This window comes from Scleropages formosus, chromosome 1, assembly GCF_900964775.1.
Source record: "Scleropages formosus chromosome 1, fSclFor1.1, whole genome shotgun sequence".
Classification (NCBI taxonomy): Eukaryota; Metazoa; Chordata; class Actinopteri; order Osteoglossiformes; family Osteoglossidae; genus Scleropages; species Scleropages formosus.
The window spans coordinates 7,396,308-7,413,663 of NC_041806.1; the positions used below are offsets into that span (position 1 = coordinate 7,396,308).

Genomic DNA, 17,356 nt, shown 5'->3' on the forward strand with positions numbered 1-17,356 from the left:
TACCTTGATCGCTGTTGCGCACTCCATCAATCCAAGCGAGACTCTTAATACAGCCTGTGAGTGCAATGCTACATGTTTTAAAGTTATCACAGGAAATAGCACATTCGGACATATATTGCTGATGACAATCCCACGTGGTTGATCATCAGGACCAACTATTACCTAATCTCACTGTTGCCTGCGATACCGCGTGGCCTCCGACGAGCACGTGGAGACGACCACCAATAACTTTCCATTTCGCCATTGTCCGTGCGCGCAAAAGCATATACTGTACTTCTTCCCCGTCTGTGTGGTCCGTTTTTTTTTCTGGAAAAATTCTGCATTGACACAATATGTCCAATGCTTATGACGCAGGGGGGCGCATGGTGGTGCAGCAGGTTTGGCCTGTACCTGCTCTCTAGTGGGTTTGGGGTCTGAGTCCTGCTTGCGGGGCCTTGTGGCGGACTGGTGTCCCATCCTGGGTGAGTTCCCTCCCCCTCCAGCCTTGCGCCTGTGTGGCCGGGCTAGGCTCTGGCTCACCGCAACCCCACTTGGGACAAGCGAGTTGAGTCAATGTGTGTGTGTGTGCGTATGTGTGCGCTCTTATGATGCATGTGGTGCTGATGAGAGAAACTGCAGTTCAGCATCCACCTAAAGCACTGTCTGACCATACCAAAACACCTTGATTTAAACCTTAATTACTCTTCCATCAGGGGGGTGTGGTGACACACTTGGGATAAGCGGTTTCAGTCAGTGTGTGTGTGTGTGTGTGTGTGTGTTTAGCTAACCCTTTTCTCCAAAGCCATTTACAATGTTAAGGTACTTACAATTATTTACCCATTTGTAAGGCTGGGCAGCTTTTACTGGAGTAATGTGGGGTAAGTACCTTGCTCAGGGTACTACAGCTAGAGGAGGGAATTGACTCTACAACCTTCAAGTCCAAAGGCAGAAGGTCTAAACCCTAAAAGTTTTCCCCTAGAAGCTCCCTACAGCCTAAGGCCCCTATGGAAAAGCTCTGGGTAAATTCTCCATAATTATTACTTTAATAACAGTCTGAAGAGTTTTAAAAAGTGCTTTTAGACCGTGCGGACAGGACGTGTCTAAGACTGTTTTGTGTGTGTGTGTGTGTGTGTGTGTGTGTGTGTGTGTGCGCGCGCATCGTCGTTCGTATTCGAGCGCAACCCTTCTGGGTGAATCTGTACTTCGACAACAAAGTCCTTCTTCGTTGCGGGGAAACGGTTGAATCCCGCGAAGCGCAGGTCGTGCGAAGGGCCGCCAGCCCGCGCGACGCTCGTTCCCGCGCTGCGCGCGCGCGCACGCACGTGAGCCCGCGTGTGAAAGGGAGCGAGACTTGGGCAAGAGAGCGCGGAGAACTCGCGCGCGGAGCTGCGCTCAGTCGGCGGTGCTCGTGTTCCGGCGCTCCGCTCTCCTCGTCCTTCTCTCGCAGCTCCGCGGCGTCCCCGTCCAGCGCTCACGTCACTTTGAGTGGCGGCAGCGAGAACTTTCCCGTGTGAATCCGCGTGTATCCGGGGGAAAACTTTTTTCCGCTTTGTTGACGCGCGGTCCGGGCTCGTGACGTGTGTGTGTGAGGGCGCGGGCGCGGGCGCGAGGGAGCTGGGCGGCGGCGGACGGGGACACGATCATGAAGGCGCTGTGCTGGACCCTGGGGCTCCTCACTCCCTGGATGGCGGCGCAGGTGAGACACGAGACCTCGCTCGCTCGCGCGCGCCTGTCCCGCGCTGCCGCTCCACCACCGCACCGCACCGCACCGCACCATCACTTTCTTTCTTTGTATGGCACTGCAACACGCCGGTGCACCTTATTTTAGCCTCGCTCGGTCAGAATTACTACTTTCACCCGTTCTAATAAATTCTAGTAAATGTGCTGCCCGAGTGAATTGGGGCTAAATAATCTTATTTGTTTCCCTTCCATTCAACTGACTGTCGTGAAGGTGGGACGTGATGATTTAGCAACAAACAGGTTACAGGTCGGCAGAGTGTATTTGTCCTTCTTCTTCCCATCATCATCATCTCGGATAAAAGCAGTTAATGAGATGTGTTCATATATTATAATCCCGGAGCCCCGTCTCTCCGCACGATGTGGTCGGATCACAACTCGGATCAAAGCGGCTCTTCTCTCAATTTCGGCACCGGTAGGGTGTGGGGTCCATCCCCGCTGTAGCCTGTTGAGTTAAACCCTCGCTGAACATTGTTGGATTTGCGCTTTATCGGACAGCTATGCTGTTACCATCTTTCAAACACTTGTTCTTGCTTTTTAAAAATCGGACAAAAAAGGTAGCATATATGATATACTTAAATAACGTGCCTTTTTTTCTCCAAATTTTGCGGTGTCCTCGGTGTATCTCGTGCTCAGTGTGTGTGCCCTGCCGAGTACTTAACACTGAACGCAGTAATATTACCATACGTAGCATGTGAATGGAAAGCAATGGATTTAGTTTATGTTCCGCAGTGTAAAAGTCTAAGTGGCTCGACGAAATGCTGCGGAGCCCTGGACGAGCTGTGAGGGGATCACAGTGGGGGGGTCTTTTGGACGTGTCTTACATGCTGATTAAAAACTGATCTGCACCAAATTACATATGATTGTTTTACCAGTTACACACTTTTTTTCTGTGGAGCAATTCAGGGTACATACTTTGCTCAAGGGTGCTACAGCTGAAAGTGGGATTCAAACCTGTGACCTTGAGGTCTAAGGGCGACAGCTCTAACCAGTACTATACCAGCTGCCCTGTTTAAGTGCTTGAGTTCATTTTTTAAGACGTACCTTAGACTTAGTGTAGTATGACCATGATGTGTTTTCGCAAGTGGTCGTGTCCGACCACCCGCATTATGAGGTCACCGAACGTGAGGATGTTCCGTGATGCGGGTCGGGATCTTCCTGCCTCACCCGTCCTCGCGACGGACCCCCGCTGATCACACTTACACATGTTGCTAGCTGTGCTGCGGTTTTTTACTCCTACATTCTGCTGGAAGAAGGCGTACCTGTTTTTATACTTCTCCCTTAATATTCCACAAAATTAAATATTACAGCCAGGAAGAATTTACAATTTACAATAAACCGTTGCCCCACAAAGTTAATATGTCACTTATACTGTTTGATTTACACAGCAACATACATTTACCTATTTACCTAGGTTCTTCGCATACTCCAGAGACGGATGTTTCAGTTGTATTGGTTTCTTTAATATGCCTGAGATGTGTGAATGTGTTACATTGCTGTATAGACGAGATGATGATGTAAATGATTCGATGAAGTTTATGTCATACATAGAACGTAGCCAGTCACTTTGCGCAAAGGTGCCTGCTAAATCAAAAAGGTTAACCAAAGTACACACACACATCATCTGAACCGCTTGTCCCATACGGGGTCGCGGGGAGCCGGAGCCTAACTCGGCAACACAGGGCGCAGGGCTGGAGGGGGAGGGGGCACACCCAGGACGCCAGTCCGTCACAAGGCACCCCTAGCAGGACTCGAACCCCATACCCACCGCACCACCGCGCCCCCCTTAACCAAAGTACCCATCTGCTAAATGAATAAATTCAAATATATTATCTGAGATGAAGAGAGGGCATGGTGGTGCAGTAGCGCAGTGGGTTGGCCCAGGTCCTGCTCTTTGGTGGGTCTGGGGTTCGAGTCCCGCTTGGGGTGCCTTGTAACAGACTGGCATCCTGTCCTGGGTGTAACCCCTCCTGACCTGCTGGGTTAGGCTCTGGTTCTCCGTGACCCCATATGGGACAAGTAGAAAGTGTGTGTATCTGGCATGAAATCTGCAGGCCATTTCTCATCTAACACATAAATACTCACATGAGAAAATGTTTGTTTAGAGCAGTGTTGGTTGCATTTTCTTGGTCATTTAAGTATTTCGTACTTGTTTTCTTGCATATCTATGGAGGAAAAGCAGTGAGAACATGCGATGTGCCCGTGGCTATAATAGTAAAAGCGCTGGCCTGGCGCTGTCCACAGGCTGTGGTGCTGAACTCCACTGTTTGTGATTCAACAGAAGGCGCAAACAAGGCTTTTCCTCTTCATGAAACCACAGTGACAAGTAGAAGTTCTCTGGGGATTGAGTCCCAAACTTTCATCTGCAAACTGACTCAGTTTTGAAGATGAGAAGAAGAAGATCAGATCTGATCTGAAGTAACAGTTGCTAAAAAGTTGCTTGAGCATTTTTTTTACATTTACATTTACATGTATTCATTTAGCACTTCTCACCGAAAATACAACGCGCGCATTACATCGGCAGAAAGAGACACTTAGATGCAGACGCATAATTCTTAAGCGCAGTTAATTTGTTACGTTCCATCGTGTGAATTAAAGCACATCACACGAGTAGCTGCACAAAGGTTCATCCCAATAATCGGCAATTCCTAATCGCAGTTTTTTTCTGAAGTCAACGTCTGCATCGCACAAGAACCTGCATGAAAGTCTATTCGTTATTCAACAGTTACGATATCAAAGTTATACATTATGACCGTTCACACATTGCATCTACTTAACGAACAATGAATGACTGGTGTTTTCGGTCCTTATGGGATGCAAGACACAGTGGTGGTCATGTAGTCAATGAGATTCATGTGCTTCTCTAATCAGGTAGTGGCAGGTTTGGGTAAATGAAAGCTCCAGAAGCTGGCAGAAGACCCAGGACCAGCAGCCATTGTGGTGCCTTCAAGGCAGATGTCATTCTAGTGACCCCAGCCAGGCCAGATGGAGAGGCTTCTCTTTGGCCTGCACCAAGCCAACTTCTCTGATGCAGAAGGAAATGTAAACAGTGGCTGTGTGAACTTCTCTTCTCCATGTCTACTGCTCTGAATAAACACTCCGTGTCACCGGGTGTACCGGTGTATGCGGATCGGACCGCGTCGCAGATTTCACGTTGCGTTATTCACGGCAGTCGTTGAAATCACGTTTGCGCAAAACTACGTAAATTTGCAAACGTGGATGTAAATGCGAAGGCTCGATAATTTCGCGGGAGTCGCGCTGGCAGACCGGAACCTGTACAGGTAAATAACAGTGGTACAGCAGCAGCTTCACGGGAGTCATTGTGTCTTGATGGCTGTAACAAGTGTCACATCTTACGGGTCGCAGTTCCGTAATGATACCTTTGCAAGTGTCATGGTGCTGTGACATCACCCCCGCGGGAGCCACACTCGTGTAATGAAAACTCTACAAGAGTCTCAGCGGCATAATGACATCTTCACGGAAGTCATAGGGGTATCTAAAAACCGTGCCAGGAATAAGACTTGCATAATAAACACTCACTTTGTATACATTGTTATGCTGCTGCACACATTCTGGCATATGAGAAGTGGTGTTCGCATTCAGTTCTTACTTCTGCTTGAACAGAACTATCAGAATTATTAGTATCAATTAGAACTACGGGCGGGTGTGGTGATGCAGTGAGTTTGACCGGGTCCTGCTCTCCGGTGGGTCTGGGGTTCGAGTCCCGCTTGGAGTGCCTTGCGACGGACTGGCGTCCTGTCCTGGGTGTGTCCCCTCCCCCTCCAGTCCTATGCCCTGTGTTGCCGGGTTAGGCTCTGGTTCACCGCAACCCTGAGTGGGACAGGTGGTTTCAGGTGGTGTGTGATGATTACAACTATCTGAATTATTATTATTATTATTATCAATAACCACTTGTACATTGCTGGGTCAGTTTAGTTCTGGAAGCAACTACAGTACTGTGCACAGTTTTAGGCACCTGGTTGGGGAAAAAAAGCTGTGAAGTGAGAATGCTTCCAGAAATAATGCTCTTAATTAATAAACTTCCTACAAAGCTTAGTAACCATCCATCGTCAACAACCGCTAGTCCCGAGCGGGGTCATGGCGGGCTTGACCGGGTCCTGCTTTCTGAAGGGTCTGGGGATCGAGTCCTGCTTGGGGTGCCTTGTGATGGACTGGCGTCCCGTCCTGGGCGTGTCCCCTCCTGTACTATACTGTAACTTTTTGCAAAAGGAGTGCTCGGAAATCTGCAATATACTCTTTCCCATTGACACTAATGCAGAAGACAAAGAACCGTCTAAAACAAATATTTTTGTGGAACTTCTGAGTGCCTAAGCCTTTTGCCCAGTACTGTATGTTCTTAGTACATTTTTTTTTTTTTAAAAAGTCACTGAGTTCTCAGCAAACATGAAATGCACTCAATCATCAGCTCAGTAAAACATAATTAATAACGGGATTGGCTGCTAGAGAAACCCGTCTACACAGGGATGTGTGCGGACCAGGGTTTCGAACCGCCGCACTCGGAGAGGTTATTGGTTGCGTTGTAGCGCTCGTCTCTGATATATAAAGAGACTTTTATATTATTATGATGCCTTTTAAAGCCTGCTGTTGTCTGTTAGCCAAAGTGACCATCGTTTTCAGAGTTTAGCCGGCAGTTTCCTTCTTTAATTAGATACTGGAAATTTTCTAGCTGCTCTACGTCTATAGCCTGTTTCTTGATAATTCGCTTGCATTGTTTGGAGAGTTCAGATGAAAGGTGTTCCTGAACAGAGGTCAAAGCTAAAATCTCATATGAGCAGGTCAGCAGTTTCTCCTTCTGTTTTAATAATTTACCCTCAACATTACCCTCGCCTCAAAACGCCGTCTCATTTCGCAAAATTTCGTACATAATGAGTGAACCAAACAGCTTTCTGTACTCTGTCCTCATCAAAATAACATTTGCTTTTTCTTGTCCCGCAGGATATTTTTACATTAAATTTTAAAATTGGTCAATCACTCTCTCCGAGCAATTCGCCCCTCCCAGAGATGCGTTTCCATGCGAGCTTTACGAACGCGATTGTACGTCTCTCGCGGTGTGAAATTGCGCGTGTTTGTTACAGAGCGCGCGTGTGTATAAAAGTACAGCTTTAGGCTTCATAATTTTGCATATTATTAATTATGGGAAACCTGAAATAGATACTCAGAGCAGGATTGTGTATATTTCTCTATGGTTTTCATAATACAGTATATCTGTTCATTCATTCTCTTTAACTGCTTGTTCTAATGCAGGATTGTGATGGTCCAGCATCAGTAAGGCAGGGTATATCATGAATGTAATGCCAGTCCATTGCATGGTAATCACACACACACACACACACACACAGAGACAAACATCCACACTATAAGCGATTCGGAGGTAATAAATGACCGTTGGACTGTGGGATGGAATCCATGCGAACATGCCGAGAACGTGCGAACTGCACAGATTGAGGTGGATTTGACACCAAACCCGCAGCCCAGGCTCAGTCCGAGCGATCGGGATACGACGCGCGCAATAAACGCGTGCAGGTGCTGCATCGAAGGAGGCCGAACGGCAGACGGCTGTGGTTTATGTCAAAGGTAGAGGCCGTCTGAGGATGCGATGCGGTGAGACAGGTACATTAACGCACCGCAGCGCAATGAGACCCTGAGTACCGAACATAAGTGCCTGTGCTCTAGGGTGCGAGAGATCACCCGCTATGTTGTAGCGCCGGTTCATTTCTGAAAATCCTTCCATCCATTCTCAGTAACCGCTTACCATGTCGGTGTCACGGTGACCCTCAGATACCCATTTAACCAGCCTGACACACAAATGAAAATCTTACCGCGCTTTCCACGGCATTTAGCGCAGTTGCTGCCTCGACGCGGCACGCGACATTTTGAACCAGTGTCCGCTTTACTGGGATCTTCTATCTGGCGGCGTTCCGCGGACGGGGGTTCGAGGGGTTTTATAGTTCGTGGTGCTGTGCTCTTGACGATGAGCCGTACTTTCTATTCACGTGCAGGTTATAAAGATGCACAGGCCTCGCTCCGGTTATTAGTACTAAGTAATAGTATGAAATATAAATCTGTGTATGTAATGCGGCTGTGCCGCTGGCTGCGACTGTTGTCTGAACACGTGCTGGACCTCATTTCCTAAGCGAGTACATATCTGATCTCGGCACAAATACGCATGCAATCCACTGCAGATTAGAGGTTCCGCTCCGAGTCCAAATAACTGATGCTGGGGCACCAGGCCGAAGTATTTGCGATGTGGCCCCAACCGTGTCAGCGTGTTGGGCTTGAGCCGCCCTCTTGGCATCGGTGATTTCACAGGGGTGTACCGTCCCGTGGAAGAGGGGTCGTTTCCTTCCAGATTTCGAAAAAATTTCAACATGCGACTTCAGTGCAGTCGGGCTGTATTTATTCGTTCGTGAATTCTCTGTAACTGGTGGTTTAATGCAGGGTTGTGGTGGTTCAGAGTCTGTGCCAGAGTATGTGGTGTGAAGCAGGGTGCCCCGTGGATGAAACGCCAGTCCATTGCAGGGCAAGCACCGTGAGACCCCGGCTTTACCGATGGCACCCCCCGTGCTCAGCTGCTCAATTCAGAAACAGGTTTTATATCATTTAAACACTGAGATGGATGGGCGTCCTGCCCAGGGTGTATCCTATTTAGCCTTGCGCTCTTTGTTTCAGGATGGCCTCCAGAGCACTCTGACCCTGACTTTGTGTTAAAAGTGAGCGAGTGACTCGGTGAGACCGTTTTCAAATCTCTAATATTTATCCTTAAAAAAAATAAGAGGGGTGTGGTGGCGCAGTGGGTTGGACCACGGTCCTACTTTCCGGGGGGTCTGGGGTTCAAGTCCCGCTTGGGGTGCCTTGCGATGGACTGGCGTCCCGTCCTGGCTGTGTCCCCTCCCCCTCTGGCCTTACGCCCTGTGTTGCCGGGTAGGCTCTGGTTCCCCGCGACCCTGTCTGGGACAAGCGGTTCTGGGGAGAAAAAAAAAAAATAAGAGTATCAATATGCCAGGTCTGTTGCCATTATACTTGTGTTGGTTACATTTCGGTTTAAATATGGGAACTAGGAATAAAAGACGCTCCGATCATCCCACACTTGTTCCCAGCTACTCCCAGTGCCTGGCGCACCCTGGCGTGCCACAATGCGTTATCTATGTTTCTTATAAGCAATTAAGAATATTTAGTATAGATAAAATCAGAATAGCCTTTCGGAGATTGTTAGCAAAGCAAAATGTCCTGTGCGTCCCCTCAGGGCGAAGGCGTCCTTTGGGGCAGGATGGTGCATGTGGTTACCCACCAGGGGGAGCCATGGCGATAAAATCAGCGCGACTCTCGGTGTGACACAAGTTCGCCGAGTCAACGAGGGAAGCGAATCTCTCTAAGACGGTAATCTCGGGCGACGGGGGAGCATGTCTGCGATGTACTAATTAGAAACTGTTTGGCGGTTGAGTAAATAGTTCAGAGCGCACACAAACAGTGAGCTCGGGTGGGTTTAAGGTCACTCCGGTACACAGGGTCTCCGGAGGGAGGCGGCTTAATGACGCATAATCGCTTGGATGGCAGCGGCAAGTTTCGCGCGGCTACAGCATGGTAGCGTGCATTGTGATCGCGTGGTGTGTTCTGCATTGCGGGTGCGCGAGCGTGCGTGCTCACATGAATGTCCAGTAGTCACGGGGCGGCACGGCGAGTAGTGCTGCTGCCTCACAGCAAGCAAACGTGGGTTCGATCTCCACTCAGTCCGTGCGGAGTTCGCACGTTCTCCCTACGTCTGTGCGGGTTTCCTCTGGGTGCTCTGGTTTCCTCCCACATCCAAAGATATGCTGTTCAGGTTCCCCACAGCGTGTGGGAGGCAGAGAGAGCGTGCTCCTCTGATGTATGGATGAGTGACCCGGTGTAAGTCACCTTGCTGAATAAAGTGTGTGGGCTGATAACACCACATAGAGTTCATTGGAAGTCCCTTCGGAGAAAAGTAGGTGCTAAATAAATGGAGTCAATGAGCATGTGTGTGTGTTTCTGTGCTGGCTTTCGGTCGTTTTTACATTTTCACCACGCTGCCTTCAGGCACCCCTGAAAGCCATGGGCACATCCGCATACTCTTTTTACTGAAACACTTCACGAGTTTGTAAGAAAGTTCAGGTGGGTGGACGGACGGACAGGAAGGCTGATGGACACACGGCCCCCGGCTGCTCCGTGTGGACCGCAGCTGTCCCCGAAGAGACTCGCCTTTCTCATTTTCCTTCGTATTTATTTTGATATGAAATATGGGTTATGCAACAGTGGGTCCGAAAATGGAAGGGGATGGAATGAGTGAAGCATGCAGCGGTGGGATTGAGGGAGGAAACACACACGACGCACACACACTGCTTTCCATCACACATAGTTGCGTTCTGGGTTTTATTCATACTCAGCCTATCAGGGCAAAATAGATTGCTTACGCTACATATCCATCACGTTGTCTTTTGACAGAAAGGTGGGTTAGGGTTGTGTTTGTTCGCCAGGAGGCCAACATTTCTAATCCCAGCGAAAGAAGGAGGGAAAATACTGCGGTACGGCGTCCGGACTACACAGGCTGAAAGCTCAGTAGCATTCTCTTCCAGTATGGATGTGAAAGATAACTAAACCACATAAATATCTCGAACACGCACACCATCCGAAACCACTCATCCCATATAGCGTTGCGGGGAGCCAGAGCCTAACCCAGCAACACAGGGCGCAAGACTGGTGGGGGAGGGGGCACACCCAGGACGGGACACCAGTCCATCACAAGGCACCCCAAGCAGGGCTCGAACCCCAGACCCACCAGAGAGAGGATCCCAGCTGAACCCAGTGCGCCACCGCATGCCCGTTATAGCTCAAATAACACCTATGAATTTAAGGATCACTCACATAATCGCTTCTCAACAGATCAAGTAAGGATACACCCCTGATTTTCATCAAGTTGAGTGACACAAAGGGCCATTTCTTTTGAAATGGAAGAAAATGTATAACTGTGCTACAATGAAGTAGTTTGCATTGAATGTATTATCATATATCGTTCCGATCTGCATACGTTCATGTTCCTGAGATGCTGAGAAAAAAACTCAGTTTTGTTATGGTTGCGTAAGCAGGACACGTTTTAGGCACGCGGTGGAAACACGAAACCGGTTTCATCCGACTTTATTGTCGAAGTTACATGTTGGACAGGATATCCATCAATCATCTGTATTTTATCGCACACGCCTGCCCAGGTGTAGAACGTAGTGCCAGTAGGTTTAACTAAAACTGTCTGGTTTTGTGCTTACAGGGCCTTGCGGACATCCCGCGGCTTCCACAAAGGCAGCTCGGGTTGATGATAGAGCAGAAGCACGAACGCCGGTCCGTCCGTCACGGGTTTAAAACTGAAAGGGTTTATCTTGTAATTTATAGTTTATCTTCCATCCTCGTCCCCATCCCCCACAGCACACGCCGGCACCACACCTGCAAATCGCGAATATCTCATGCACACCTTCTCATCGGCTGCTCAGCTCCTCTTTAGGAAGGAGTTCAGTCCTCAGCTGTTTTCCATTTGCTTTTGATATACACCATAAATTAGGAGTCAGATGCATGTTTATAAATGTACAGTGTAAATCTCCGCACCCTCACTCCTTCACACTCCGTTCAGTACTGGAGTCGTGCAACAATTGTTGAGATGAATGATAACATTTAAGAACAGCAGTAGACTCAGTGCTCCTGTTTAGGAAGAATAGGGAAACTGTCACCGTTTGATTCATGACTGGTTGTGGTGCATGCCAAACAGTCATTTGTTCTCCTCAACTCATCTACAAGCCTACTTCAGACTCTGGAGCTCACTGCAGAGTAAGTTCAGTGTAGATTGAGGTAGACGGCGCTTGGTAAGAAATTCAGTGCCGACTCACACTATCAGTATAGAACAAATCCGGATTAAATCCGATTTAGAGCACAGTGCAGATGGACAGTTTGATATAAGGAGGTGTGGAACAGAATTATGGGGCCGTCTGGAGTAAGGAGTATAATGCAGACTCAGGGGTCACTGTTGTCTGAAGAGCGTGGTTTGGAATTTGGAGGCCGGGTTTTGTTCTGGAGCTCAGTGTAGAGTGAAGACCACGTGTGAGGCGGTACGTCATGAACACGGGAGAAGGTCAGAGGATAATTTTTGCAGTAGGGACACGAGTGCAGACTCGGAGTCGGAGTATAGAGGTGCGGTAATCAGTTGAGTGCGGAATGCCAGTGACACAAGCCTCATGTGAAATTGTCGTAAAGTTCTAGAGCAAAGCTTTGCTGCTCTTTGAAAGAGCTGGTAATGTAGTGGTAAGAGCTGCTACCTTTGGACCCCAAGGTCATGGCTTTGAATCCCACCTCCAGCTGTAGTAGCCTTGAGCAAGGCTATTACCCTGAATTGCTCCTGTAAAAATCACCCAGCTGGGTAAAGGGTAAGATGCTTTGGAGAAAAGCATCAGGTAACTGTCATGTAAAACCAGCCTTGAAGATTAAAGTGTGTGTCAGGGGAGGGGGGTGTTTCCCTAAGGGCAGTTGGTAGTGTAGTGGTTTGAGTTGCTGCCTTTAGACCCAAAGGTTGCAGGGTTGATCCCCACCTCTGGCTATAGTACCCTTGAGCAAGGTGCTTTACTCAGAATTGCTCCAGTAAACTTACCCACCTCCATAAATGGGTAAATAATTACACCCTTAACACTGTAAGTTGCTTTGGAGAAAAGCATCAGCTAAATGAGTACATGTAAGTTCTTCATGCCTTAAATGAGCTTGGAGGGAGTGAGTTAAAGATGGACTTCTTCCTATCGCTCTAAGCGACCACAGAACTGAATCGCCGGAGGGCAAAATATAAATACGAAGGGAGCGATTCTCTTTCGTCGCCGTGATTGTGTGGTTCTCCCTTGTTAGCATGAGGACGCCCAGGATAGACCCACTCAAAGACCTGCTTCACAATGGCATCGCTGCCTAGACCTTGTTACTATTGTTGTCACTGAGTGTCATTGAGCCAATGTCGGCTCTTAGCAACCGTGCAGATTGCCTCCAGAATTTTCCGTCCCCCACTTGTGTCCATAGGCTGGAGAGGGGTAAGTCCACTATTGCGATTGAGTCCGTACATCTGGTTGCTGCTCGTTCTCTTCTTTTTCTTACATCAGACAGAACCCCACATTTCTCCTTTAGCTCACACAGGTGAAGAACAAAATTTTTTTTTTTAAAAAGCCACCACCCTTCTGAACACAGGTCTTTGGACATGTCAGCAGTTTGTGTGTCATCTCAGTACTTTTGCTCCTCAAGGACTGCTGTTAATTCAGCTGATGTTTTTGCTCCAAGCCAATTACCCATTTATACAGCTGGGCAATTCTACTGGAGCACTCTAGGGTAAGCACTTTCCTCAAGAGTACTACAGCTGGAGGTGGGATTTGAACCTGCAACCTTCTGGTCCAAAGGCAGCGGCTCTAATCTCTACTACTCCTACCTTTGCGGTTCACAAAATCTTTAACGCTAAAAATGTACCAGAAATTTTGTTTTCTATTACTTACCATTTTAGTATTCAGTTTTTTTTTTTTTTTTTTTGTTTAAATCATGCAAGACTGTGGTGGTTCTTGATGTGACTATCACTGACTGCTTGTCACTTTGCAAACATTTTTTCAATCTAATTATGAACCAAATTATTTCATTTGCTGGTGTGGTAATGTACATTCATGTCTATCTCAGTGCAGGAACAGACATAGCTGGGTGGTCTATCCTCTAGTACAGCATATAATGTATTCATTTATGCATGAGGGGAAGAGACTGTGTGCCTGGCACAGTTGTTTGTGGCTGAATAAGGGCGCGTGTGTGTGTGTGTGTGTGTGTGTGTGTGAGAGAGCGAGAGAGAGAGAGAGAAAGACAGAGCCTGTATTCCATACCTGCAGATTTGATGATAGATTGAGGAGGACATCCCAGATGGGAAACATATGCAGAGCTGTGTGAATAATCACCCCACCATTGCATTAAATTAATGGAGAAGAACTCGCTGCCCGCACAGGAAACAGTTCATATCTATCAATAAAATTTGCCGTGCTGCGTGAAGCATGATGACTGAATTAAATCTATTATATGAATACAAATATGTTGAAACATTTCCAAAACCCTGGGGACAAGGAGAACAGACTTGTGAAATAATTTCGAAAAATTATTGCTGTTGGTTTGGTGGCAGCTTTTGGAGCAACGCGTGTAAGAGCTGACGGGGTCTCCACGGCGGGGGAGCGGCGCTTGGGTCAGCGGGGATGAACGACCGCTCGCTCTTAGTTCTACCGTTGTTGCTGTTGCTCCAACCTTGTTGTGTCTCTGCGTCCACAGGTGCGATGCCTGGACGAGCAGAAAGGCAGATCTGTCGAACAACTGGATACGTACCCAAGTGCCTCTGTGTTAAGGACCACGGAGATGTCAAAGGAATTGAAGGAACCCCTCCTTACACCATCAAATAAGCCCCCCGCTCTGGAAACAGCTTCGTTAAAATCCAAATCTCCCGGCTACGACCTTCGGAATCCATCAAACCGGGTGAAAAACCAGTCGATCGTCCACTACCCAACAGGCTACCCCTCGAAGAGAAAGCTTGCCCTGAAGCCAGCTCTGAAGACCAAGAAAACTTTGGCTGGGGTGAATTCTACGTGAATATTAAGACCGTGAAGTTCAGTCTGCTGGTTACAGGCAAAATTGTGGACCACGTCAACGGCACCTTCAGCGTCTACTTCCGACACAATTCGTCCAGCCTGGGCAACGTGTCTGTGAGCATTGTGCCCCCTTCCAAACTGGTGGAGTTTGAGGTCTTCCAGCCAGGGTATCACCCTCAGAGGCGGCAGCAGTCCACCACCGACCCCAAGCAGGCCAAAACCTTTAATTGTCGGGTGGAATACAAAACCACTGTCCAGTCTCAAAAGACCAAGCCTTGCCTGTATGACCCTTCCCAGACTTGCTTTGCAGAACACACACAGTCCAACGCTGCCTGGCTCTGTGCCAAGCCCTTCAAGGTCATCTGCATCCACATCTCCTTCTTCAGCATTGACTATAGGCTGGTGCAAAAGGTTTGCCCAGACTATAACTTCCAGAATGATCTCCCTTACTTTGGCTGAGAGAGGCCTTCCTCCTCTGTCCGAATTTGTTCTTCGAAGCGTATTTTGACCCCGGTTTCAAAATATCTGTAGAAATTTTATGTTTCGGGTTCATGGCTGTGTTTACTTGCTAAATAGTTAGAATGCACACACGCTGTCTGAAACCGCTCTGGCAACACGGGGTATAAGGCCAGAGGGGGAGGGGACACACCAAGGACGGGACGCCAGTCCATTGCAAGGCACCACAAGCAGGACTCGAGCCCTAGACCCGCCAGAGAGCGGGCACAGGCCAAACCCGCTGCGCCCCCCCGCACCATCCGATAGCTAGAATGGATTTTCTTAAAACTAAAATGTCTATGTGTCAAACTTACCTTCAATATTTGTTGCTCGGAGCTGTACGAAAACAGACGCCGTCTTCTGAATTGTTGCCGCAATCACGATGGAATTGCGATGAAGCAAAAAAGACAAACATCGGCCTGATTTTATTTGGCTCACTTTGTGTACATATGGAGCAAGGCAGGCATCCGCAGGGTTTTATTTGAGTGGTCTCATGAGTCCGTTTGGTAGACACTGGGGACAGACAATATTCACACTCATCCATTTAGCTGACACTTTTCTCCAAAGCGACTTAAAAAAAATAGTCTGCCTATAATTATTCACCTGTGTAGACAGCTAGGAAATTTTCCTGGAGCAATTTTTTGGGGTAAGTACCTTACACGGGGTACTACAGCCACAGGTGGGAATCAAACCTGTGACCTTTGGGGCCAAAGGCAGCAGTTATAATAACTACACCACCCGCAGTGAACACTTAAGTCTCCCTCCTCCGTCTTCAGGGTTCCACAGCTCCCGAATCCAGCTTTTCATCATCCTACCCCGTCGAACTTCCTACACCAACGTACCACGCTGCGCTCGGACGGGGCGAAGAAGGACGCACAGGCAGCGTTCGTTACGAACATTTATTAGAACACCAGCACATAGCAAGAGCTATAGGCGCGAACAAAAGGAAATATGAGGTAAGAATGTGAGAGCGGATCTCCTCTTTAAGCTGTCGGTTGAGCTGGACCCCCCCCACCCGGTTACACCGTCCCCTCTAGTCACATCTGCCGTCACTTACCGATTCATTTCGCTCATGTTTCCCACAATTATTTTATGCTCTCTAAATTGTACCCTGTAAACCACTGAAATTTCCCATTTTCGTTAACTGCTTTAATGGCATTTAAGGCCTCGCCGTGTCAGATACCTTCCTCTATGATACCCATGATGTCCTCTAAAGGGAATTATTACTAGGGAACGGTTACAGATGAATCGACTTTGCTCTACCGCTTGGGCGAAATCGGACAAACCGCTGGCAGCCTTGTGCTGCTTGTAGGCATTCATTACAGACTGTATCTGTTTCTATCGCAGTAAAATGCAAATTAAAAACATGCTTTACACTTTTGCTCTCATATCTCTGCATCAGAAAGTAACTAAATGCCGAAACAAAATGTGCTTTATTCCTCCTCGGACAAAGTGGAGTAAACATTGTCAACTGTGGAATGGATTCTTCCGTTGCTGCAGGAGTGAAAAAAAGTGATTGATTCCACTTCAAATCCCTGTGTATGTTTACAAGTTTGTATGTGAATACCGTGCACACAACTGTATAATTCAGCTGAGAACAACATTAAATATTAATTCAAGCTACGCTGTGTAATGCAAGGTACCAAACTAGCTGAAGGTCTGACGTTAACGGCTGATAATCAGAAAAGTATTCTTCCATAGTGATCTCACCTTGCTTTCATAAATAATAATAAATAATTATTATAGCTGTGTATGTTGTGTTTCTTTGTGGAGATTATCTTGCATTTTATTTTACTCCTTCCAGCGCAGCTTGAGCAGATCTTCACATTGAGCTCGGTTGAGTTCCGAAAGGGGACTTTCAGTTTTACGTGATCAGGTGAATCAGCGGTACAATGAATAACTACACAAGGAGTTAAGACTGGTGGAAAGTATGAATCACCGAATTTGTGATTGCAGCAGGAATGATGTTTTTTACCACTTTTTCCACTTTGTGCACGAAGAGCAGAAATTTGTACGCGTGCCTCCTTCCCTATGACGTGGATCTTTTATTGAATGAGGCCATCGGTGTTATTTGCGTCTTTGGTTGGCCAAGCTCGGCACCTTATTATTTTACGCATGAAGGATCTGTGGAAGGGAGGCGTCGCCGTCGTGCAGTAAATCACATTCCGCAGTTCCCCAACATACCTTGATGTGTCTAGGAGTTCTGCATCAAACTTTATCGTCGACGTTATTGCGCCGGGGTGAAGCGCAGGATTGAAGATTGACAGACAACTGTAGAATGTTATTTCTATTAACCTCTTTATTCCGTATTTTATTCTGTATTTATTCCTTCTCATTAACCCATCATCCTCAGTCAGTGCTTCCCCCACTGCATCCCGTTTCTTGGCCAATGACATCTCCTGTCGCTTGGTTTTACTCCTCCCGAGTTTGAGGATACGTCCAATTTCTGCTTACCGATACCTCCCGTCTTTCACTTCAGGCACAGAAAATTACCC

The 17,356-nt window shown here is 47.7% G+C and overlaps 1 pseudogene; it reads left to right on the forward strand.

Annotated features, from left to right (window-relative positions):
* Window positions 1-1,475: 1,475 nt before the first annotated feature.
* On the forward strand, window positions 1,476-14,825 carry LOC108930450 (neurexophilin-1-like; annotated as a pseudogene).
* The last annotated feature ends 2,531 nt before the right edge of the window (window positions 14,826-17,356 follow it).